This window comes from Lathamus discolor, chromosome 2 (genome assembly GCF_037157495.1).
Source record: "Lathamus discolor isolate bLatDis1 chromosome 2, bLatDis1.hap1, whole genome shotgun sequence".
NCBI classification, from domain to species: Eukaryota; Metazoa; Chordata; class Aves; order Psittaciformes; family Psittacidae; genus Lathamus; species Lathamus discolor.
In genome coordinates, this window is record NC_088885.1 from 126,661,509 (window position 1) to 126,686,324 (window position 24,816).

The 24,816-nt window shown below is 44.0% G+C and overlaps 1 long non-coding RNA gene across 1 annotated transcript; it reads left to right on the forward strand.

The window, feature by feature from the left end:
* Positions 1 to 23,101: 23,101 nt before the first annotated feature.
* Positions 23,102 to 24,153, forward strand: LOC136009396 (uncharacterized). The gene is made up of 3 exons (XR_010610540.1): positions 23,102 to 23,288; positions 23,738 to 23,870; positions 23,971 to 24,153. It is a non-coding gene; the product is annotated as an uncharacterized LOC136009396 (long non-coding RNA).
* Positions 24,154 to 24,816: the final 663 nt, after the last annotated feature.

Here is a 24,816-nt window from a genome sequence, read left to right on the forward strand (position 1 = left end):
TGTTAAGTGACAGTTATATTTGTCATTACATACAGCTCCAGCATACAATTACCAGACCCAAACCCACGGCAGCACATGAAGCCCAGGCTATGCCGAGTGTACAGAGAGGCAGTATGGCAGTGGAAGCCACAGAAAATCCCAACAGCTTTGTGGAAAGGCATTTCATGCACAGAGGAAAGACTGATCCTGAATAGAACAGGGACTGAGCTTGGGTGGTGCTGAAAGCTCTGGGACTGTAACTGCAAACAGGACCATCCCTGTTTAGCACCAGTCAGTAACCATGGCCACCCCTTTCTCTAGGAGTGAATCGGTCCTTTCCACAAATTACTGTGGCAGCAATGGATAAATACCCAAATGTACACAAAGAGACAGACTGTGGAACAAATGAACATTGGAAAATAATCAAAGCCATATTGCTTCACACAGTTAAAAAAGACACTGGACCAAAAGTGTAACAAAAACACGCAACACAACCGGCTTATTATTAGGTGGCTTGGTTCTTTCTACTCTGTTGCTATGTGAAAAACTAACAGAAGCATCAGGGAAACTGGATATACAAGGGGAAGACTGAAAGACAATGCAGAATACTGTCAGATGTAGAAAATAAACAAGCAAGAAAAAAAATGCAGGAAATAAATCTAATCAAATTTACTGAATAGTAGTTTTTGGAGTTATTTTATAACTGGCAAGAAAAAAGCCAATTTCATTGTGCACTGTTTCTGTTAAAACAATCCAGAATAAAAACATATACGCAGCATTTTGATTTTCACCAAGAGCCAAAAATGATATCACAAGCTAAACTAAAAAATCCACAGCACACACACTAACCATTTGACCAAGCATGAAGTATTATTTTACAACATTATTAACCATGGGTGATAGTTTTCAAAATTTCTTACTATTTCGACTTTATAAACAGGTATTTACAAGAAACAACAATGCTGGAAACATATTTTTTAAGAAACACAAATTTTGCCACTGTTCATGAGACTTTGCAGCTAGGAGTTTTACCCCCTTCTCCTAGAAGCAATATCTGCATATATTCACACAAGCAAAGAGAAATAACTTCAAATAATGAGAGGAAAACTTTCTAACAGGTCACAATGTTAACAGAACAAATGTAGCAAGCCGAATGTATCTTGGAGAAAGCAACAACCAGCTTTTGGTAACATGAGCTGCTGAAGACAAGCATTTTTAAATCTATACACATTTTCTGCAGCTTTAGTACCTCCACCTCTCAACGAATTTCATCATTCACTGCTTCAAATCACTAAAAACACATGTAGCTTTCTAAGATTTTCCAGCCATTTGGTCTCAACAAAAATCATTACCACTTTAAAAACCATAACTTTTTTTCCTCAGGACTGACAAGTTGTTTACTTACAGACTTCTCATTTATTCCCTGGGGGTCTTCCATTGAAGATTTCTTCTTCCAAATTATATATGGGGTACTAGTTACAGGGAGGTTCAGACAGTCCTAGCACACACACACCTGTGGAAAAGACAGTACCACATCACCGTATTAATTTGTTGGCATGAAATGAAGAGCTGATCTTTACATCTGCAACTTTCCATTAACTAACAAGTATACACAAGTCAGGAGCAGTTATCTTCACTGAATTGAATCAATCTTGAAAATAAATATATAGTTGAGCTGTTTATTGCAAATCCACACAAGCCAAAAGCAGGCAGCGAGAGCCCCGTTGTGCTTGCTGTCAGCAGACGAATAAAAGGCAGCCACGAACTCTTCTACCACTGCTTTCTGTGCCAACAACACATCTTTACTTTTTTTTTTCTTTTTCTTTTTTTTTCTTTTTCTTTGGGCGAAGTTCAGCCTCTCCCTGATATCTATCAACGTCGATTGTACTTTAATGCTAAGAGGAAATAACAACAAAGACATTTGATTGTAGATTGAGCCAGGATAAAAAAGAAAATCCACAAAGTTTTCAAAACGTTGCCCTCAAGCTAAAGATATTTTTATATTAAATCTCCTCAAGTTTACATTAAGTCACAGTCCTAGTCCCTATAAATTATAAATATGGGATGCTTTGTGTTCTCTCACCTTCCGAAATGGTGTTCTTTGATGTTAAAAATAACAGTGAAGTGCCGAGATGAATTAACAAAGGCTTACCCCCCCAAACAGACATCAGTTCAAAATATGGTTTCCTTACATAGCCAACTTTCTTCAGAATAAAAGGTTGTGATGTTCTTAAAGTTCAGAATTAATCATTCAAATAAGTCAAACAAGCCCAACTGAAATTCTCATTAGAAAAGCTGGCAGGCTGCTAAAGAAAACTAAAAATGTAAACCTGATTTTAGGGGGGAGTGTGCGTATATATACGCACATCCCCCCTAAAAATGTGAATAGCATTTTGCTTATCTATGACAAGCAGAGATCTAATGGCCTGAAGATAATTTGCTCTAAAACCACTGTGTATATGAAACACGTATATTTTAGGATTGGGATCCTGAAATCTTATTCTATATCTTTCTACCTGAATGGGATTCTTGCAAGAAATAAAAAAATTAAAATCCCTTCAAGCCCTGTTGCTCTGTGCACAACAAATCCATACTGGACACTACTCATTGCACACATTCAGCTACTTCTATACAATCTAAACATTAAGAAAGTGTTAACAGGTCCACTCCACACCCTGAGGAAGATGCTAATATGAACCATGCTTCTGTAATGCATCCACTCCCTTCTTTCTGGTTTACAATTGAGAGATCAAATCCAGTCCCACTCCTGCTGAGAACAATGGCCAATCTGAACTGTTTCTATGAAATCTCTGGGTTTGGTGCTCATATTTGTGCTTACACCAGATTATATGTTTGAAAATTATTTAAGGCTTTAAAAAGTGACAAAGTTAGGGAGGGGAAATACAAGATTTTCTCTTAACTCTAAAAGAAAGATAATAATAGCAAAAAGCAGAAGAAAACAGTTCTCTAACAATGCCCCACTCCTAAGCAATGACTGACATCTGTTTCAAAAACTCTTTTATTGCAAAATTCAATAAATGGAAAAACCGCACAAGCTGAAAGTCTGCCACTTCAGCGAGGGAATAAAATGGAGCCTTTTCTAATGGAAAAATATTCAAAAGTCAATTGATGTAATGCCGGTATGTGGATGACCTGACAGCTTTTCAAATCAGCAGTGCTCTTGTTACTAATGGAAAGAAAACTTTACCAAGACTGGTAATCGTCTACATTTAAAAAGCATTTTCTACTAAAGCCCATAAGGAAAAAGCATATATGTTTTAGTGTATAACATAGTTCAACCGTAATTAGGCATCCTAGCTTGCAAAAGCTGTTGTAGTGAACATTTTCTCTCCCTGGGAGAGATTCCTATAACACACCAGTGTCAAAAGAACCCTCTATTGCATACTGTGCTCTGACATAATCCACCCTCCAAGTCACTGCAAAAAAGATCTAAGAAGGGTCCATATATATACCCACACACACTGTTAGGGGCAGAGTCTTGTCTTCCTCAGCAGACACCAGAGACCTCGGGCAGCAGAATCAAGCTAGCAGTAATATGAGGGCTTAGATGCTAATACAGAACAGCTGATTTACAATGTAGTTAAGTAATTTTAATTTTGAAAAATTCAACTTTTAAACAAGAGCAACTTAGTTATCCTTATTATAATTGTCATCTTAGGTTATTTTTAACTTTTAGTGAAGCTTTACAAAAACTAATGCAATTCCCTTGAGTTGCTAATGTATCAAAAATTACATCTACATTACGTAGAGTATCTATTACAGAGAAGTTGTTATATGCAAAATATGCCATTGAATATAAAGGAAAAAACTTCAAATGATTGAAAAAGACAAGATCTAAATTGAACGGAAGCCTTTTATTTTCCTCTACTACTTTGGAAGTCATTTGCTTGGTTAAATATTATTATTATTAAATACACGATGGTAGTACTTAGAGTCCCACCAGCTAAAGACGTGCTGCTGTGTCAGGCATGAAAACCTGCAGTCCCTTTTCTAAACAGCTATTACCATTTTAAAAAGAATTAAAATAATAATAATAAAAAAAGAACAAAACACAAAGACCAAAGAAGTCCAGAAAGTGGTTTACAGGGGATTTTATTCCCTTCTCTCTGAAATGTTATCCAACACCATACAATTTTCCTTGCACACATGGATCTGAACATGAGCCTTTGCAGCCAGGTGCAGGGCGGTTGCCAGCCACTCCCTGGCTGGTCTGTGGAGGTGGCTAGGACTTCAATAAGCTCCTTTTCTGTAAGAGCTGTCCCCAAGTGCCCACCTCAAAACCTGACAAAAGTGAGCGGCTGACTACATGGGAAGTGGATGTTAAATGCAGTCAGAGACACTGTGAAATAATCTCTCAGGGCTGGAAGGTAACAGCAGACAGTGGTCTCTTTCATAGACAGTACTGAACCCAAGGGTGACCAAGTAACCGGCCATGGCTGGCTCCCTCCCCCTACAACCTATGTTTAAGGACAAGGAACCAGATTTCTTTCACTTGCCAAGCTGTTCTCCATACAAACTTTGCATTTCCCATGCAAGCTCTACTCTACCACTAACACCCACATCTCTGAGCCAACCCAGGGCTGCTGCAGCGCACACTCAGTTGCAGTGAGCCCCTGCCAAAGCTCACTGTGACCAGAAACAGCAGGAACACAATATCTTCCACTACTTTACGCTTTCCATCACCAAGAAGAAAGGATTAAACTTTTTTCCTGTGCCACCAGTAAAACTGTTTCTGTCTTAGAACCTCACGGCAGATGATGCCATTGCAAGATCTCCAAGATAAGGGACATTGCTTTGGTCTTATTTTCTTCTTCTTTCTTTTTAAAAAAATAAAAAATAAAAAAAAAGTTGTCAGACTGATCACACTTTCTCAGGAACTGGCAGGATTTTCTAATAGCACCTGGACAAAACTGTATCTCCCCAAACCATGCACATTCATTAGAAGAAAAAAAGATAATATAAAATCCACATGTGCTTTATCATTTGGTGGAGAAAGAAAGAAAGAGACCCTCTGTGAAAGGGGCTCTTTTTACCCTGCAGATGATAGCATGTGGTATTTTACAGTTAAAGTTAGGGAACTCAATGGTTTTGGGTTTAGGTGCTATATTTGGGAAGTTTCCTTTTTAGCGCTTGCTAAAAGCTCCCTACATTTGCTCCATTCCCAGGTAGGTCTCTTGTTCCCCCACCCCCGCTCCTTTTTAAGGTGTTAAATTTGGCAGATAACCTGGGTAGCATTTAGAAAACAATTATTTCCAAATGCTAAGAAGGAAACTTGCCAAGTGTAACAGCTAAAAACCAAAATGGGGAAAGTAAGAAAAAAAAAAAATAGGAAGGAAATAAAAGGGAAGAGGGTTGTGGGCTTTTTTTTTTTTTTTTTTTTTTAATTAAATTTAGTAGGGACTTTTCAGCAGCTTTATAAGCAATTAACTCCAGCACTGTGACTGAAGACCACCTCTGATTCAGTCTGGAATGCCTGCAAATGCTGTACAGCATCCTGCCTTCCAGCAAGCCTCAGGGACTCCAGCAAAACAGCTAGGTGCCCAGATGTGCAGGACCTAACATGCACATCTGCTGGAAGATGTCCCACACCAACTGCAGTGCTGTCACTGACCTAAACACTGACTCTGTGCCAGCCTCAGACCTTACTGCGCGTACACAGCCTTCAGGTAATGCACTCTGCACAACAGGTCAACACTTCTGCATCCCCATAAACACCCATATCCATCTCAACAGACCATTTTTTTTTTTCCAATAGGACTGAGCAGAAATGCATGGAGTCTCAGAACTGGTGGCTGGAGTAAACATGAGGGAGAGAGGGCTGAAAAACTTTAAGCACTGGTTTATTGGTAAGCTTTCCTTTGTATAAATATAGAACAAGGACTCCACTGTCTTCAACAGACATATGTAAAATCCATGGCACCTACACTCACCAAAGTCAGCAACAAAGTAATCTCATTATTTTCAAGTCAGTAATATAAACTAAATATCTAGATTTTTTTTTTTTTTTTGCTATCTATGTGATCTCTTTTAACTTTAAAGATTTTTTAAAAAAGTCAACTTAAACCTAAAGAGTTTCCTTAATGTTTTTAATTTCACTGAAAACTAGTATTTCAGTGAATACTAGGTAAGGAAACATGAGGTCCATCTACTTACCCAGAGATCTCACTAGGTTCTGGATGAGATCAACAAAGGAGACTCAAGAGCACAAGGAAGAAGAAAGAACAGAAGGAAGCACTTTAAAAGCAAAGAACACAGGCAAATAATATTGGTGACAGCCTGGGGAACATACCGGTTCTACTTTTTGAATCCCGATTATATTTACAAAATTGCTACGACACTGTAAGCCTAAGTATGTCTTGAAGAAACCACGTGACAATAGAGTTTGCGTTACGTCTCCCATATGCAATTAAATCTAACAAGAAGAAAGGGGTTCTGAGAACATAAGGACCACAATACTGATTCAGACCAACAAGCCTCCTAGTGCTGCCTCCAATGACAGCCATGACTGGATACAGAAGAGCAAGGACAGAGCAAGCATACTCCATTTCCCCAGTATCTTTCCAGTTTCCTGCTATTGCAGTTCAGAGGACTCCCTCAGACTTACGGAGTCCATCTGCCTAGCAACCCTCAGTACTCAAGTACTTGTCCATCCTCCTTATGAACTCATGCAAACTTTTGAGATTCCTAACAATTCTGAACATACATTTTTGGGGGCTTTACTGAGCACTTAACAAATTTTCTTGGAATTTTCTTTGATGCTGAGATCTCATTTTTGAATGGTGAGAGTCATCTCAGTGCCCATCACTTCCCATGTACAGATACAACTATTTGGTTAAGGTTTAACAGCTTATATTTATCTCAGCAGAATTTCATTTGTCATTTTCTTGTCTAGTGACTTGTCTCATAAGGTCCTTGTGCAGTTCTTCACTGTCTGCTCTCATTCATTCACCTCATTCTCCAAGTTGTTTATGAACAATTTGCTAATTTAAATTGCTAACCTGGAATATCTTCCATTCAAGTGGAAGCAACCTTGAAAAATGATTGTGCCTGATTAGCACAATTATTCATACTAAAGTACTTGAAGAAAGTGGAATGAGAATAACAGAAAATTCCAACCTGAAGAAATAGACAAAGGCAAAAAAGATGTTCATATGTTTATCAAAGAGTGGGGATCTGGCGGCTGATAATTTCAGCAAGCTCAGAAGAACTCTCTGATCCCCCAGTATTGGAACTTGGTCAAATGCAAAGACAGAAACCTCTCCTTAGGTGGAAAAAGAAACCTGACAACATAATGACCAAAACTCCCAAAGCATCTGAGAAGGGCTAAATTCTTATACTGGAGAACTGCAAAAACTAAGCTAATAATTTATCACTGTTATTGCAAGTTCTAAAACTGAAATGTAACTGGTTCAGAACAGTCTTGGTAAAGTCTTTGTGTTGCTTCCTTCACCTACCATGGTCACAAATGGTTTAAGATGTGAACAGGAATGAAGTCCTGGCGAGTATGTGCATCACGTATGAAATCTGTTGTCACCAATGGGCAGAGTGCGAGTTCATCTCCCTTGCAAAGGCACCCAGTCAGATGCCTCTGTCAGGAAACTCCACAAAGAGCCAAAATAGGAGACACACACACATAGTGAGGCACTCGAACAGGTTGCTCAAAGAGGTGGTGACTGTTCCATCGCTGGCAGCATTCAAGGACAGGCTGGACAGAGCCTTGGGTTACATGGTCTAGTGGGAGACGTCCCTGCCCATGGCAGGGGGCTGGAACTAGATGGTCTTTAGGTCCTTTCCAACCCTAACTATTCTATGATTCTATATATAATTTTAAAGCAATAATGTTATTCTAAAAGCAAAGCTCTCCAAACATAGCAAAAGATTATGTTTTTCATTGAATATTAAATACACATGGAAGTCAAACTGTAAAACAACGTTAAAATTATACTGGCAACTTGCTTGCCAACATATTTATTTTTTTTTAACAACTTACAAAATTAGAACGAACTTTAAACTACCCAGTGTGATCAACTTTATTTGTATCTAAAATAGGCTGAAACTGTTCAGCAAAGAAAGGACAGGAAATAAAGAATATTTTTAAGGTGAAAACATAAGGGAAACTTATGCTTTCAAATATTAATAAAATGACCATTTACAGTGTGAATTCTTGTGCCTCAACTAAGGATTATACAGTTTTGCTCTTAACATTCCATGGGATCTTTATTATTGAAAGTTACAAGAATCCCCAATTTCCCTGGGTTATTTATGTAGCATGAATAAAGAAAAGAAAACCAGAATGCAACAGCCATTTTTATTTATTTTTATTTAGGTTTTCATGCATCAGACACACCACAAAAGATGTGGGATCCACAAGTTAACACTGTTAGAGTAAGTGTCATGGTTAATAAAGAATATGAACTGCCTCAAAGAAAAATGTTGAGCTACAAATCATAACATGCAACAGTAATACTTAGCTCAGGAAAGAAGTGTAAGATGCTTTAAAAAGAGCTTACTTTCAACCCGTGTGATTCCATACAGCATTTATAATGAGTAATAATTATATATGTGCTCTAGGAAGCCTTTCTACACCTATTACAAACTTAGATTAAAGCTAAGGTATTACTTATTATTTTACATGAGCTTTTAAAGTAGTTTGTAAAATATATGCAGTCTATAAAAGTTTGTGGCCTAACAACAAACAACTGTAGTGCTTCTGCACGATTCAGTACAAACACGTCAAAGTTTGCTAGGTAGAATTAATACAAGTCACATGTAAAGGTTTTAAAATTTACACAGAGCAATTATAAGTAATTTTCCTCTAGGTGAAACTATGCTTTATTTCAATCAGGGTTTTTTTGTAACTTTCATTAATTAAAAAATAGATATGTTTGAGTCTGAAATTATAATAACCTTCATTAAAGCCCAGGCTTCCCCCAAGCTAGTAAAAGCATTCAAGAAGTGCTACCAGCAGCATTTTCAGCAGTGGAAGCCACAGTATCCCAGAGAGCAGAAAAATACACCCAAATAGGATGAGTTACAGAATGCATGGTTCCAAGTGAGTCATCTTTGCTATTGAAAGCTAATGCTCAGCTAGGAAACTCACAGGCCAAAGTCTTGGCATCTCCCAGTGCAGGGGAACCCGACCACTGGGTTTGGGTCAGCTGAGGTCCCACGCTTGATGGGAAACACCAAATTGCCTCCGGCCTCACCCTGCCCTTGGTGCTGTGGCAGTGTGCCTGCACTCATGTGGCACACAGCCAGAGCTCTGGTGTGTCTGCGTGAGTCGTGCTTCCAGGATTCACAATGGATCAACCACCAGCTGAATATGTGTACAGGTGACCTTCCTCACCTCCTCATCAACAAGGCTAAGGATGCTGCTTGCTTATTTACCTACCATACAATGAAAAACCTCCCTGTCTCTTAAGGTCAGCCAAAATTTTCTTTGATGAGTCACAACATTCACACGATATAAGGAGCATCTTATTTTCAATCCTTACAGCAGATCAAATGCCATAATTCATATTTTCTATCTATAGATACTTCTGCTCCTCATCATATGCAAAGGTACCTACTTTCATAGGTGTGAGTTTCACTAGTAGATGCAAGTAGTCTATTTTCTTGGTTTGGACTCATCCATGAGAATCAGTTATCTTCCAAACTCTTGTTAAAGTCCAAATGAAAGAGAATGAATGGTCCTAAGCCTGAGAAAAACAGAAGGCTGTACGACTGAACTGTCAAAGCTATCAATGTGAGGTCCAATGGGATATTTAAAGGCACCATATCAGGTTAAACATCTATAGCCATTTACACATATTTGTTCATTTGTTTTTTGTTTGTTTATACTGCAAGCACCCTTATGAACGACAGCAAGCACCCAGGTGCACCTTTAGTCACCTAAATACCTTTGGAAGCCTGACCCATGATGACCAGAAATAACAATTCACTAATCAGAAGTTAATTTTAAATCATGAGTGATACTATATCTACTTAACAATGATGCCAGCTTTCCTTCATGTTCCTGTGCTACATCTTTACACTCTTGCCTCTCAGGGTGTAATCCCAGGGACAGTGGTGCCTGGCTCCCTGTGACATTTTCCATACTCCATGATGGTCAAGGGAGGAGACACTAGCAAGGACCTCTTTTCTCTAGCCAGCAGTCACTTCTTATGAAACTAAAACCCGCCAATAAATCTTTGCCAAATTTGGACAATTGGTGTGAATATTATAGAGGAGGAGAGGGAAATGATTGTAAGAGCATTTGTAAGACTCTTGGTTCCTTGGAAAACAATGCTAAAAAACATTTTTAAATGTCGGTTTGTGAGATCTGTTGCTTGACAGATGACATTCTTTTCCTCTGATTTCTGCCAGATTCTGTTTTCATGAAAATGAATTCAGCAACTCAACATTTTTCACATATTAAAACCAGAAAACTTCAGGATTGGGAACCTTGATAAATAGGTTCTGCTTACACAACTACACAAAGATGCATTATGTGTTCTTTGTCAGCAAAAAATGCACCAAGTTTAGTCAAACAGCAGTGTTTAGTTTCAGTTCTCCACGTCTCCAAACCGTATCCACCAATGAGAACGGCTTTTATATACATTTATGACAAAAACAAAACCCACAAGGGCAAAACACAGTTGAAGTCATTAAATCAACCTGTCCTCTAGAAACAGCCATGTTTCTTATGAGTTTGCTTATCCTAATACTCTTGTAATCTTTTTTCACCATCACAACTCAACATGAAAGTGTAATTACATGAAACTGTAGGAACTGCAGTGACAGGACAAGGGGTAATGGGTTGAAACTTAAACAGGGGAAGATTAGATTGGATATAAGGAGGAAATTCTTTACTGTTAGGGAGGTGAGACACTGGAATGGGTTGCCCAGGGAGGTTGTGAATGCTCCATCCCTGGTGGTGTTCAAGGCCAGGTTGGACAGAGCATTGGGTGGCATGGTTTAGTGTGAGGTGTCCCTGCCTATGGCGGGGGGATTGGAACTAGATGATCTTGAGGTCCTTTCCAACCCTAACTATTCTATGATTCTATGACTGTTATATATTACTGGTTATAGTAAAATATTAAGTGTGAAAAATCTAACAGACAACAGCTGTTATCCATATAACATTATTTTTTCATTTTTTACAAAAGATGAATTATTGCTTCATTTGTCAAAGTTATAACTAAGTTATAATGAATAATATTTCATAATAAAGGAGAAAGAGTGAACTCCACTAATATTCTGAACATTTCACTTTCCTTTGAGAACAGTATAACCTAAAAGCCAAAAAAGAAAACGTTACTCACACAGAACTATAGGATCCCCTTCAATATTCAGATGATAAACAGCTCAAGCTATTGAACTGAGAAATTAAAATTCAGAAAAGTCAGGAATTAGGCCAGCTGTAGGTGTGACTCGCTATGGAAACAGCACAGGAAAGACAGCTGTGGCCCCCTTGATTTCAAGGACTTTACACGCAATTTCCTTTCTTGTAAATAAAAAGAGCTTTCTCCTAGCTCATTTCTTTATAGGGAGAGGTGCAAAAATGCAGACCCACCTCGCAGGGGTGGGAGTTCACTTCCCTGAGTTTCCAGGGCAGCCCATCACAGTGGTGGCCCTGGGCAGGCTGCAGCAGGGGCATTGGCTGCCTGCACTGCCTTCACGGCCCATGCATCCACCCAAGTCTTGCCTTGGGTATGGGCAGCAGCTGCACCCTTGGCTTCCCTAAGAATTGTTCCTGTGGGTGCCTCTCCCAGGAAGCCACGGTGCATTGTCACACCATCAAATCTGGGCAAATCTTCCCTGGTCCAACCACTAAAGCCTTTTCATTGTAATGTGGCCTGGATCATAGAACTCAATAGTAAATTCCCGTATTACTTTCTATGGCCATGCAGTAGGATTAGCAGTCCAAGACAGAGTGAGATAAGATGCTGTACCACAAGGAGGTTAAGAAAAAAAGAGTGAAAGCGTTAAAAGTGTTCGGACATTTCAGAAATCATTATCTTATCATGGTCAATGTGTTAGATTAAACAATAAAAGGAGTAAAAATTAAAGGAAGGAAAAAAACCTCAAGCCTCTTAATTTAATCTCTTAATTTTGCATCACTCTTCCTTTCTTTCTCTAAATCTAGGTTACTTTGAGCAATAGTATTTTTGGATTCTGCAATTAAATAACTGAATTAAAGAAACAAAGAAAATAGCCTCAAATCTCTAAAAGCACAGGATGAAAGAGGCCCCCAGTTTCCAGCTGACTTAGGGAAATTGTTCAAATGACCTTTGAAGATTTTCAAATTCTCCTGTCAGGGTCTATCCCTCAGCTTGTCCACAGCTACAGGATTTGCACTGCAAGCAGGACACAGACAGGGGAAAGAGCAACTTGCTTCCTCCTTCCTACCCTTTTAATGATTAAATTTACATGGGAAGATGCAGGTAGAGAAGAAAATTAGGAATGAAACATCAGGCCTGGAAGGAATAACACAGCTGTGAGGAACCAGTGACTTAGTTCCTACCTAGACGGGTTGGAAGCATTTCTGTTGATGCTATTACAAATCCTACCATTCTGAAGGTTCCCAAGCCATTCAGAAAGACTAATCCATAAATTTTAAATGTTTGTTCAAGTATGCAGATACTTGCACTTTACCTTACACTGAAATCTATGCTAGAATGTTTGCAAGCTAGGACAAAGTTCTGGGGGGGACTGTATCCAGGTCAGTCTTTAGAAGATATGCCAGCTACCTCCATGAGCTGCAGTCCTCAATTAGGACATTTCCATACATATTGGTCTTCTGTCTCTTTATTTTCTGATGCAGCCAGGCTACCTGCTCCATGACTACTCTGTGATCCTACAACTACCCTCATTATGGTTCATGCTTACACAGCTCTTGGCAGAGAATGAACAGCTCTGATCTGGAAATTGTTTCATAGGGACTTTCCACACACCACAGCCTCTTTTTTAAGAACTTCTCACAGCACTGAATGACTGATTTATCTTCATATAACCATATTTTTATTTTAAAATACTATGGAAAGTGTGAGCCTTCAAATGTAGGAACCGTCTAGTGCTGCTGTTCGTAGTGCATTTCACTAAAGCATATGTCACCGTGAAAGCGCTCTGCTACTAAGACTCAGTGTGAACTACTCTGCAATTTAAATGCAACACTATGGTCCTTAGAGCCCAAAAGAAGAAAGAAAGGGGAGAAGGGAAGTTTAACGTTATATTTTAATAACTGAACAAAACTCTGGTATTTGATTTTGTGATAGAAAATCTGACTACTTAATTATAGTTTTAAAGAACAGAGTATTTCCAGCAGAAAAGTTTTGCCTCCAAGACCAACGCAGACAAAAATCATCTCATAATTAGCCATAAAAATAATCCTTGTGAAGAGCTTAGGTGGCAGTGGGCAAAGCGGAAACCCCAGAGCCGAGCTGAGGAGAGGGACACCTGTGCGTGTGCCCTTTCCTTCCCTGCCGCTGATGCTCGGCGCCCTTCTTGTCCCGAGCAAGGTGCTGGAATGTGCGAAGAGCGCATCCTTTCATCCTTCCCGCTTACCCTAGACACCCTGGAGGCAGCAGCCAGGGGTCTGCCTTCCGGGAGGCGGCTGTCCCAGGGGGGTCGTGCCAGGCGCACCGGTGTGCGGTGCTGGCAGTGGGATGGGACGGCCACCGGTGCCCTGGCATCGGCCGCCCTTCTCCGTCAGGGGAGGAGCTGCCCGCTCCCCACCGGCGACCCTGGACACCTTCCCGAACACTTGCAGCACGCAGCGCTCGCGCTTTCATACCCTCTGCCACAAAACACCCGACGCACCGAGGACCCTGAGGACGCGCCGTAGCGCCCGGCGTTCCCCGGCCGGCACAGGGGAGCCCTGCGGCATCAGGCGAGCCGAGCTCTGCTGCCCCTGCCCTCCCCTACCCCCGGCGCTCCCGCAGCCTCGCCCCTCCCTCCCTCTACCGCAAGCCCAGCGCCGCTGCGCAACGCCCGGGGCTGAACCGCGCATCGCCGCCGCACCCACGTGTCCGGCACCGGCTCGGCACTGCGCGCACTTACTCCGCGGGGCCTCCGGCGGGGCGGCGCGGGCCCGGAGGCTCCCCAGGAGCGGCGCCCGGCGGTAAGTTGCGAGGAGCGCAGAGCCGCGCCGGGCGGGGAGGGGTTTCGGGGAGGCGGCGGCGAGGAAACTTCCCCGGCGCGGCTCGCCCGCCCTCCCGCCTGCTCCGCCTCGCCCGGCGGCAGCACCGCGCCTGCCCGGCCGCACCGCCCGCGGCCCGGCTCGCCGGGGCGCACTGAGAGCGCCGCCGACCTCCTCCCCCGGCTTCCCTCCCTCCTTTACTTCGATTATCTATTTTTGAGAGGGACAGCACTGCTGGAGAGGGGGAGGATGGCCCCTGAGGAATCCCGGCTTCCCGCAGCGCTGTAGGGATGCGTGGGGTGTCTGCGGGTAAAGACCCGGGCTGGAGCGCCGCCGCTTCCTCTGCAGCGTGGGGCTGCAGGGCGGGCAGCCGGGGGGGTACCTGCAGCAGTCCCGGCCGCAGGGCGTTATCTGACACCACTGCTCACTGCGCTGGGGAGCCATCCAGCGCTGCCCTTGATGGAGAGGGCAAAGAATGAGTCAAGACATCAAGGACGGCATGGGAATGCTGCTCTGGGAGAAGCTGTGCTAGGCGAATGGCACCTGGCCCCACGGAGCTCGGATCATCGCTTAAATCAGAGCTCGTGCGCGTCATCCCCTCCTCATTACCTATGAAGAGAGAAAGCATGGGTATGATCCCATGTGTGTTATACTTCAGGTACAGAGCTAGTGTAAAACAGTGATAGAACATTCTCTTTTCTTGCCCACCCTGGAAGTTTGAACTTAGACCCTGCATGAAGTATGAAGCACGGGCACCTGAGTCTAACACAAATGAATGCCCTGCTCAGTTTGTCAAGCTGCTCCAACATGGAAGCAGCACAATCACTGATTTTTTTACCTGTATTTTAAAGATGAACATTGCAGTCCAGGCCTCCGTCTCCCTTTCTTCTTTCTTAAACCGTAAGGCAAAATAAGAAAGTTGACATTGCCTCAAGCTCTTCCATTTATTTCGGACACTTCTTTGTCTTCAGAATGTGCTTTTCTGCTATTTTCCGTTTCCAGCTCTTCACAGTCTGCCTGTATGCCAGTTTCAGAAAGTAAGACATATACCTACCTTTAGAGAAATGGCAGTTATGTTCCAACAAGTACTTACGCTCTTCTTTAACCATAGATGCACCAACGATGCCATAGACATCCTGTACTTCAGCCCACTTGAATCACTAGAATATCTAGACGTTTGTCCTGAAGGATCCCAGTCACTTGGAATACAATCTTGCTTTTTCACAATTTTAAGGGCTTTTCCCCCCCACTTGTTTCTTCTCTGGTGTAACAGTCCTGTAATGTAGAGGGTGAGAGTTAATTAAACTGTCAAGCACAAGGCCACATACACACTGGCAAACTGAAATGGACTCCACATCCTTTTGAAGCTGAATTGATCCGTAAGGCTGTATTTTGATTTATGGAATATTTATATATGTGCCTATATATATTTCATTTTCATTAGACCATTTCTAGTTCAACACAGTTTTAGGATATTAAGCAGAGCTTACTCTAATTCCCATTAAATTCGGTAGCCAAACTCACCTTGACCCATAACATTGGGACATAACAGATTATACTACCACAGCTGAGCATTTTTATAGTGCAAGGAAGCATATTAAAGTGTCCTAACATACCTGAGGGGAGAATGGGATCCATGGGTTATAAAAATTGTAGTCCACAGATCATAAGAAAAACTCAAGAGAGGTAAAGTCAGAGGTCCACTTGCTCTCTTCTAGTACAATATGAAAGGGAGAAGATCACACGTGGATCCATAAAAATCTCTGGAAACAAATAGGAAAACAGGGTCTCTGCAACATACTTTCCCTTGGACTCATGCAATAGATATGTGCAGCCTACATTGTACAAGAGCAGTTGCTTCAGAAATTCGTGATCTTTTACTGGGCAGGTGGCTCACTATCCACTCTGTGATGAAGCCTTTGCTTTGAAGCCAAGTGAGGTGTAGGGCTAAGCCTATCTCCAAATTCTGTCCCTTTTCACCTAGAAATCTTGCCTGGTAAAAAAATTGAAGATTTATACTTCCTAGGTATTTACAGGTTTTGAGCAAGTGGTATTCAGAAACCATACTGTTGTATGTGGCTGATACCTCAGAATAAAATACAAACTCTGCTCCACAGAGTAAATGTTGCACAGGCATGTAAGAATGCTGCCAACACAGTCTCAAGGAGGACTGTGCTCTCCTGAGAGCCCTGAGCCTAGTTGTGGAAGTAAAAGAGCAGACCTTATAGGAAGCTCTGGACACCATAGTGATGAGTGATTTGGGTTGTCTTAGATTTGCAGTGTTTGTGTTGGCCTTCCCCTTCTGCAGGGTTTTGTGCTGTTGATGTGAGAAGAATCAAGTAAAGCCTATATAGTATTCAGGCACTGAGTAAAACATTAACATAATTACCGTATTAATCAAAAGGGGTGATTAATAAACATGGCTTATAGAACAAAATGTTTAAAACAGCACTCAGATTGCCATCCTACCTCCTTGAGTCCAGGCTCATGAGATGTCAAGCATCAGCTGTTGGCGCTGAAGTAAAAGCAAGTTGTGAAATGTTCCTCCCACTCTAAGAGCTGTCAGATCACCTGCTGCCATTATCTCCTTATCTGCAGCAGATTTTAAGTGGTTTACATGACCTATAGTGTTATCTAAACCCAATTTGGGTCTTCCTTGTATAGCTAACAAATTTCGGTAGGAGTAGTAAGAAAACATACTAGGACTAACAACTCAGAGCCCTGAAATTTGGAATACCAGTGCCTTTGAGAACTGACAATAGCTCCAAGGTAAGCAGTTTCTTTTCTGTTATTCTTTCACTCCTCTAAATAAGCACCTTTCCAGATCTGAGAGCCCCTGGCAAGTATGATGAATGACAAATCCTTATGAAGGCTATAGTCTAGCCAGAAGTGTTAGGACTTAGCACACTGTACAAATCCTCATCTGAAATAGAAGTCTCAGGAGCCAATTTCTGGAACATAATTTATTCCAGACGCTAGCTGGAATAAACAGCATTCTGTAACCTCCTCAGATATTTTGCCAGTAGGGAGCTGTCTTTATGCTTCTTTCAATGGAGTTAGTGGTCCAAATACAAAATTCATCACTCCAGAATACAATGTGGTTTTACAGACTCGAGGATTTGAGTTCATTAGGAGACATTGTTGTGCCCTCTCTGCATGGCTTTTTCCTTCTGTGTCAGGTCGTACTGTAGCATGCTGCTTTCTTTGCCCTGATGAGTAAGAAACAGTCCAGCACTCAGTCTATACTGTGGTTTTACTGTCTAGAAGTGATGCAAGCATACATTCAGTCTCTAAAATATTCATTGTGTTACTTAAGTGAAGTTTCATCCTTGAAAGGGAGTATAAAATGGTACCTCCTTAGTAAATGTCCTCTATTCTGCTTTGGAGTCTTTTTGGATTTGTTCTGTTCCATATGGGTATTTTTAGTCTTGTGGCCCCTAGTCCCCTGCACAATGTACACAGCCATGCTAGACAAGCTAGATGTTGCTCTGGCACAGCATTGCGAACAAAAGCACTTCCAGGAGCCTAAACCTGACTTACCCACACAAAGAAGGACAAATAAAACTGAGCTTTGCTGTTCCAGAGTTGGCTGCCATCGAGCTACATCTCTGCTACATCAAGATGTCATTAGAAGTAGAATTTGTATTGCTAGATAAAAATACCACATTCAAAGAAAGTGTTTTCAGTAATGGTTTCTAATGGGACATGGAAACATTTCTGAGGCAGATGCTACTGGGATCCAGTACAAGCTGGCACCTGTAACACATGTTGGGGAGCCACTGTAAGAAAAGACCTTCTCTTACCCCTTTAGAAGATCCCACGAGTGGACAAGTAACAAATAGGCCACTCAAACGTGAATCTGTTTAATCTTCTCACTCTTGGTTATGTTTTCTTTGACTCCCCAAAATAAACTGTGTTCATCTGTAGTACTTATGTTTTCGATACCTCCGGTGTTTGTTGTCGTCTTGACATGATATGCTAACACAGAAAATAAAACTTTAAATATTTCTCCCTCCGCTATGCTGCTCATCAGTACCTCCCTGGTACTCCATTGTCAGTATCTTTTTGGTAGGGAGTTGTCTAAAACTGATAAAGATGGAGGGATGTAGGAAAAGCAGCCACTTAACACGGTACGGGGCAGATAGAAAGATCATCTTCCAGCTTCATCACCTGGTAATTGTGTGGCTGCAAACAGAAACTTTCCCCCTGCTCCCCAGGTCACAGTTAGAAGTCCTTCTGACTTCCAAGGAGTTTTAAGCACTTTTCTTCAGTATGTGGAAATTCACCTCTAATGCTTTCTAAGATCTAATAGGAATGTAAGCACTCCTGTTTGTAATTTTAAAACTACTCACAGAGATAACTACAAATACATAGATTTACAGAAGACTCCTCCGTGAATAACTGGCTAAAACCAGATTGTAAATTATCAGTGAGATCCTATTTATATTTTGAACCTGCTGATAATTTGTGTTGTGCCTTTGTTCATTAAGACCTCCAAACTGAATAATTCCATGTGAAATGGAATATTATCCTTAGCTTTGGTCTTTCTACAACTGTAAATGAGGTGCTTCAACAGCAAAGGCCTGGAATCAGAAGCCAGTGTACATAACACAGCTATTAGTGGGAGGCTCAACCACTCAGGGGGACTATCCATTTATTTAAGGTCATATACTGCAAACACAGACTTGTGCATTGGTTTTGCTTAGGCCACTTGTGGAAGTAGTGAAGTGAGAGTCACTGTTGCAAATTTGGAACTACAGTTTATCAGATAGAGGATTTTAATCAAAGGTGTCTTATTTGGGGATCTCAGAACACTTGTATATATTTGATGTTCCTTGTTCTCTGTAACACACTGTGGCTCGATTTAACTCTTAGCAGTCTGAGAGGCTGATTCCTCTAATTTTTTTGTTGACAATATAAGTCTTGCTTATCTGCCATTGCTATATCCTCATGAAGATCAGTAGAAAAAATTACTTGGTATATTCGAAATTGTGTTTGTGATAGGATGTTCGAATGCCTTCAATGAAATCAACTTGTGTGGTGGGAAACACTTATTGTAAGGATGAGAAAATAAAAGAATAGTATTCCTTTAATGAACAAAAGGCTATGAAGGCGTTGCAACACGTTTCTGGCAGGTTAATAGGAAAAATACCCCCATTCTTCTATATCTGGGGGAAAATGTTTGAATCCAAGATTACCTTCGCCGAGTTTGTTCAGGCCTCTTCTGAGCACACATCCGGAAATATTCCATAAAGTGAACGTATTATGGAGAAACTTAATGAAACGACGAATTTTAAGTAAATATTATCCCGCGATCAAATCTGAGCTCGCGAACGTGCTGGGGACAAGCCAGGGAGGAGGGAGAAGTGGTACCCGCCACCCGCTCCGCTCCGCAGCCGCGCAGCCGCTTCCGCGGGCCCGGGGCTGCGCCAGGCCGGTGCTGAGCGCAGCCCGCTCGCCTCTGTTTAGAACGCTCCCCTCCCCTGCTGCTTTGGCAGGACTTCCGCGGCTTGAGTTCCCCCCGGGGACATGGTCCTGGAGTGATGCTCCGAGGGACGTGGCAGGGACCTGCCGCGGGGTTCCGCACCCCATCCCCCAGCAACGGGGGTTTGGGGAATCAGCTGGTGGCCAGAAACAGGGGGGCAGTCGTGTGTGAAAACACCCCCTTCCACCCACCCTTGCTGATCCCATGGTCTCGCAGAGGGGACCTTTTGTAGCACATCTGGGGCTCTCCTTCGACACTACATTCAGTCACTCCAGCTGTTTCCTACTGCCAGGAGAGGAAACTGGGAGATCAAATGCGGGGGGGCCCCCAAACCTATTCTGCTGAAGATTGCATTAAAGCAGGAGCAACTGCTCCAACTTTAATAACGTCCTAAACACGAGTAGCTGACGTCTCTCCGATCCCCTTTGACTGTTCCCAGGGCTTTATCGCAGCCATTGGCGATAGTCGCGTAAGGACTTTGAAGTTATGGAAATTGTCTTCGCAGGCATTAGTCAGTATTTTAATAGGTCTCATTCTGGCTCGCTTGCTGAAAGATGTAAGCAAGCCAAAAATTCAAGCCTCTTCTGGGACATCTAAAACGTTAGGTCCTTCCTCCGAGGGGGATTTCGATGTGAGGCCAAGCGCGAAGAGACGAATGAGTGCATATGTTCAAAATTATATTTTCGACAGAAATTCAGATCTACCGGGTCGTGTTTAAACGCGAAGCGGGACAGAAGGGGGGAGGGGGCTCAGTGTGCAGGAAACATCACTGGGAAACCTGAAATGTAACAGCCAGGATCAAAAGTTAATGGCCTATTTGATGTGAAAAGTGAGCCGGATGATGCCGGAGAGCGGGAGTGAAAAGAGCCGGCGAGACGCACGCAGCGCACCATACCGCGCCGCGCAGCCGCACCTCCCCGGCCCCGCGCAAATAGCTAAACCCAAAGCGCAGCACAGGTAGGAGCGCTTCTTTCTCGGGTTAGCCTTTAATCCGGAGGATTTAACCTTCCGAGCAGCGCAGCTGAGCCGGCTTCGCGGAGATACTCTCCGCTCCTCTGCGCACCTCTCCGCGCCTGCCATCGGGTGCGCCCTGCGAACCCGCGTACTGGCCCGCCGCCGTCCGAAGCGCAAAGCCTGCAGACTGGCCGCGGTTTTCCCCCCCTCTCCGCACCGAGGGCGACGGCGTGAGCTCAGGGTTCCGCGGGTCCCCCGGGAGTTGTAAGCGGGGTATTGAGCTGATGCTGCGCGGGGTGCCCCCAGGCGCGGAGAGGTTGACGCTGCCAGTGCTGGGGAAAAACGGGGGGTTATGTCTGCGCCTAACCTGAATTTAGAGGGAAATGGCCGGGGGAGACCGTGTGCTCCTCCGTATCGTCAGGCCACGGACGGAGTTGAAATCACAGACCAGCCTCACGCCCCCCAACGAGCCATCTCGTTGCCGATAAAGCTAAGAAACAGAACTTAACCTCCAGTGCAATCAAAATATTTCATCCACGTTTAATAATATTTTTCTAAAAATAACGCTCTCCCTTGTACAGCTCGATTTCTCCGGCTTTCGCATACGCTTTGAATTAAAACTGTTGACAAGATTGTAACGAAAATACTGATTGATGTAAACATGGCCTGAAACAAATCCACACCTGATTCTGGTTCTCTGACAATGCTGATTAAAGCAAACCTCCGCCTTCCCCTGAGCCCGGTCGCGGTCTCCAGCTTCCAGGGAAACTGTCTGTCAGGGCGGAACGGTGACCGAGAGCTAGGGTCCGGGGACATGCACAGAAATACGGGGTCTGTAGGGCTTGGGGCTCCTCGAGTGGGTTGGAAGAAGCACCGAGACAATTACATTGAGTGCAGCCCTTTTTCTCCCTCCTTGGTCTTATCCCAACCCCCAGATATATTCAACTGTTGAGAGAAGTCTGAAGTCAGCCCATTGCCAGCGCTAGAATGAAAAGGCTACGGGAAGCCAAAAATGCCTGTGGTCTCCGTAAACTACATTAAATCACCGGGTTGTTATATTTAGGTGGATAATGAAGCGCGTCAAACGGTAGATAAAAATCAGTTGCTATGGACTGTCTAGGATTTCGTGCGTTTTTATTAATTTCCACAGGAGATCTGAAGATTTAGGGGATCTCCCCGATACAACCGGAGCCCACCCTCCGGACGGAGCGCCCATCCCCGGTGGCAGCCCGGCCCGGCCTGGTGGGAAGTACCAGAGGAGACTTCCACAGTTTCACCGCGGCCGCAGCCACTCTGCACCGCACCGCTCCCTACGTGGGGCCAGACCAACCCTGCCCTGGCCCCGCCGCTCTGCAAAAGCGGCTTGTGACGGCAACGGAGACCAGAGGAGCCTGAGCGCGGCTTGGGAGCTAAAGGTGTCCGGGGATAGCATCATCGGCCCTGCCTTGGCTGCAGGTCACCTCTGCAGGGGAACCAAAGAGGTTTCGGCCTCAGGGGGTTTCAGGCTGGAGAGGCGCAAGGCGGAGGGAGGATGCTGCTGCCTCCGCGGGGCAGAGCTGTCCCGCGGTGCCTGGCTGGCCAGGACAAACACAGCCCGGCTCCTGACTGCAGCAGCTGCAATTGCAGCTTTCCAGTTTCCTGGTTCACCGCCACCATTTTTCCCTGTCCCCCCCCCCCCACCCGTCTCCTTTCCCCTCCCAAGGGCGCCAGCACCAGCGAAGGCCACTGGGGCCGGGTAAACAGGAAAGTCCTTGCTGTATCCCCAGACAGATTTCCCCGACGCGGGGGTAGGAGGAGCGGCCGAGGCAGGAGAAGAACACGGAGCGAGGGGGTGGCCGCTCTCCTCCTACCCACAGCCCTGCGGCGGGGGCCCTCCCTTATCTCCTAGGGGAAAGGGGGACCCCGCAGAGTGCGGGCTTCCCTCTGGGGTTTGTGTTCTATCTCTCTAGTAGCGACACTTTGCCGGTTTAAAAACTTTATTTATTTAGGTACGTTTCCCTGAGTCACCAACCAAAACTTAAAATTCCTCAGCCACAGCATCACTAACATCAGAAGATGTCGGCATCCTCGTCCCGTCCCCGGGCCACCGCAGGGATCTCCCTTGGCTCGCCAGTGCCGCAGGGGCACAGGCAGCCTGTGGGCACCCCTGGGCTCCACAGCGAGAGGGGGTACATGGAGCCCCGCCGGACCGGCTGCGGAGGGGGTTTGCAGCGGAGGGAGCAGGTGCTGCCGTGACTCTGCGGGCTTCACTGACCGTGATATTGTTCTATTTTTTATTATTAATTTTGTTTGTGGTTTTGATTTTTCTTTTATTTATTCCCCTCCCTCCGCGTTCAGCTGCTTTGACGGATTAACATGCCGCGCAGATAGCGATGCTGCGCCTCATTCATTTGCCCGAATCCCAGACTTCAGCTATTGCCCGTCGCAGCCTAAACTCCTCTGCGCTAATTTCTGTGCCGATTATTCCTCATGTTCCATATTTTTGTCTCACGGGACTATACACACATAGATGTACAGGGTTATTTCCGGGTGGCCAGTGACTAGGACTTCAAGAGGGTTAACTTCCTTTGTTTAGCGCAACGGCATCACCAGCTCCCTATTAGCTGGGTTAGCGTCACGGCGCACGTCATCAACCCAAATCACAGCGCTCTCAGTGACGCCGTGCAGCTCCGGGCGGGCTTCAAGGGCAGGAAGAGGCGACAGCATACCCAAGGGCTCCGTACCGCGCAGGTATTCGGTGTCACACCGCTGGCTGGTGCTGCGCATACTTGCCGGGTTAATAAATGGAAGTTTGGACGCAAACCCACCCTCCTAAACTGACACGGCACAAACAGCCCGGATGGATCCTGGGCTGCCGTTCGCCTTCGCCGCTTTGTAGCAACTAACAGTGTTACGGATTCTAAGAGCAGCCCTCATTCCTCCGGGCGTACTTTGGCTTCTCTTGCACTCTGCTCCGTGCAGAGGAGGCACAGAAGAGACGCTTTCTGTAACAGGGTATAAGAACGGTATCAAGTTATCACTTGTGTCAGGGACAAAGTCTGGGTGCAAGGATAGGAGTTTTGTTTGGCAAGCACTCGGAAGTGTGCAAAAATCCCCAAACCCAAATAGTAAACACCAGATGGCAATAAACCTAAAAACAGGCGAAAAAGGCAATACTATTTACGGTCCATCTCACACAGCTACTGCACACCGAAAGCAGACCTATCCTTGTTCCCGAGCCACCGACCAAGTTTCTCTTTGGATAAGAGCGGGAGAGAGAACCGTGCCGAAAATGTACTCGTGTGATAAAGCCTCGGGTCCCGGCTGCTCGGGGTGAGAAATATCCGCCTCAAAGTGTCCAAACGACACTCTTAAAGATCACAGCTATGCAGGTAAAAGTGCAGAGCATTTCATCGCTCTATTTTATTCCTAGGTTAATATCACTGAAGGGGATAAAGGGATTCCCTCACAGCCCGGAGCCGCAAAACAGCAGATTTCTCCTGTCCCGACTCCGGTCCGACATCCACGAGTGACTTGAATGTGTGCACCCCAGCATCCCACAGCGTGGAAAATGCATTATTTCCTGAAATAATAAACAATCAGCTTGTCAAAATAATCCGGCTTTTGCTGTGTTTTGTGTGTGGAGGCGTGCTCACCTCCAGTCTGCTCAGGTTTCCCCAGCATAAAAAGTCTGTAAACACTGCAAATCGTCTAAAAGTGTTCGGTTTGTTTCTGCTGACCTAGAAACAGGCATGTATCGCGTTTTTAAAGAAAAGAAAAAGAAAAGGAAAAGGGTAAGGAAAAGGAAAAGAAAAGGAAAGGGAAAGGAAAGGAAAAGAGAAGGAAAATTGAAGGAAAAGAAAATGGAAAGAAAAGGAAAGGGAAAAGGAAAGGGAAGGTTAGCAAGATACGCTGTTGAAGAAAAAATATAGTGAGGAGGAAATTAAGGAAGAGAAACTGAAGTGGTGTTGGAAAAGCCTTGGCTCTGGTAAGCAAGGAAACACTGTCTTCTTCCAGTGTCACTTGATAAAACCATGAAGAGACACATAGTGTGCATTTTCTGGGTTTTTCAATGTTCCCCCTACATATAACACCAGCAAGTTTCACCGCTATTGTCAGGGCTCGAGCTGGTTTCCCTCAAGTGGAGAAATGCATCTTCAGTGGGAAATCTGCCCTTGGCTAACCACAAGCAGGGATGTCTGCTGGGATAAACAGCGGCGGTAATTCTTTCAAGCTCCATCTGTGGAAATGATAAAGTGCAGCCATTATGGAAGACTGC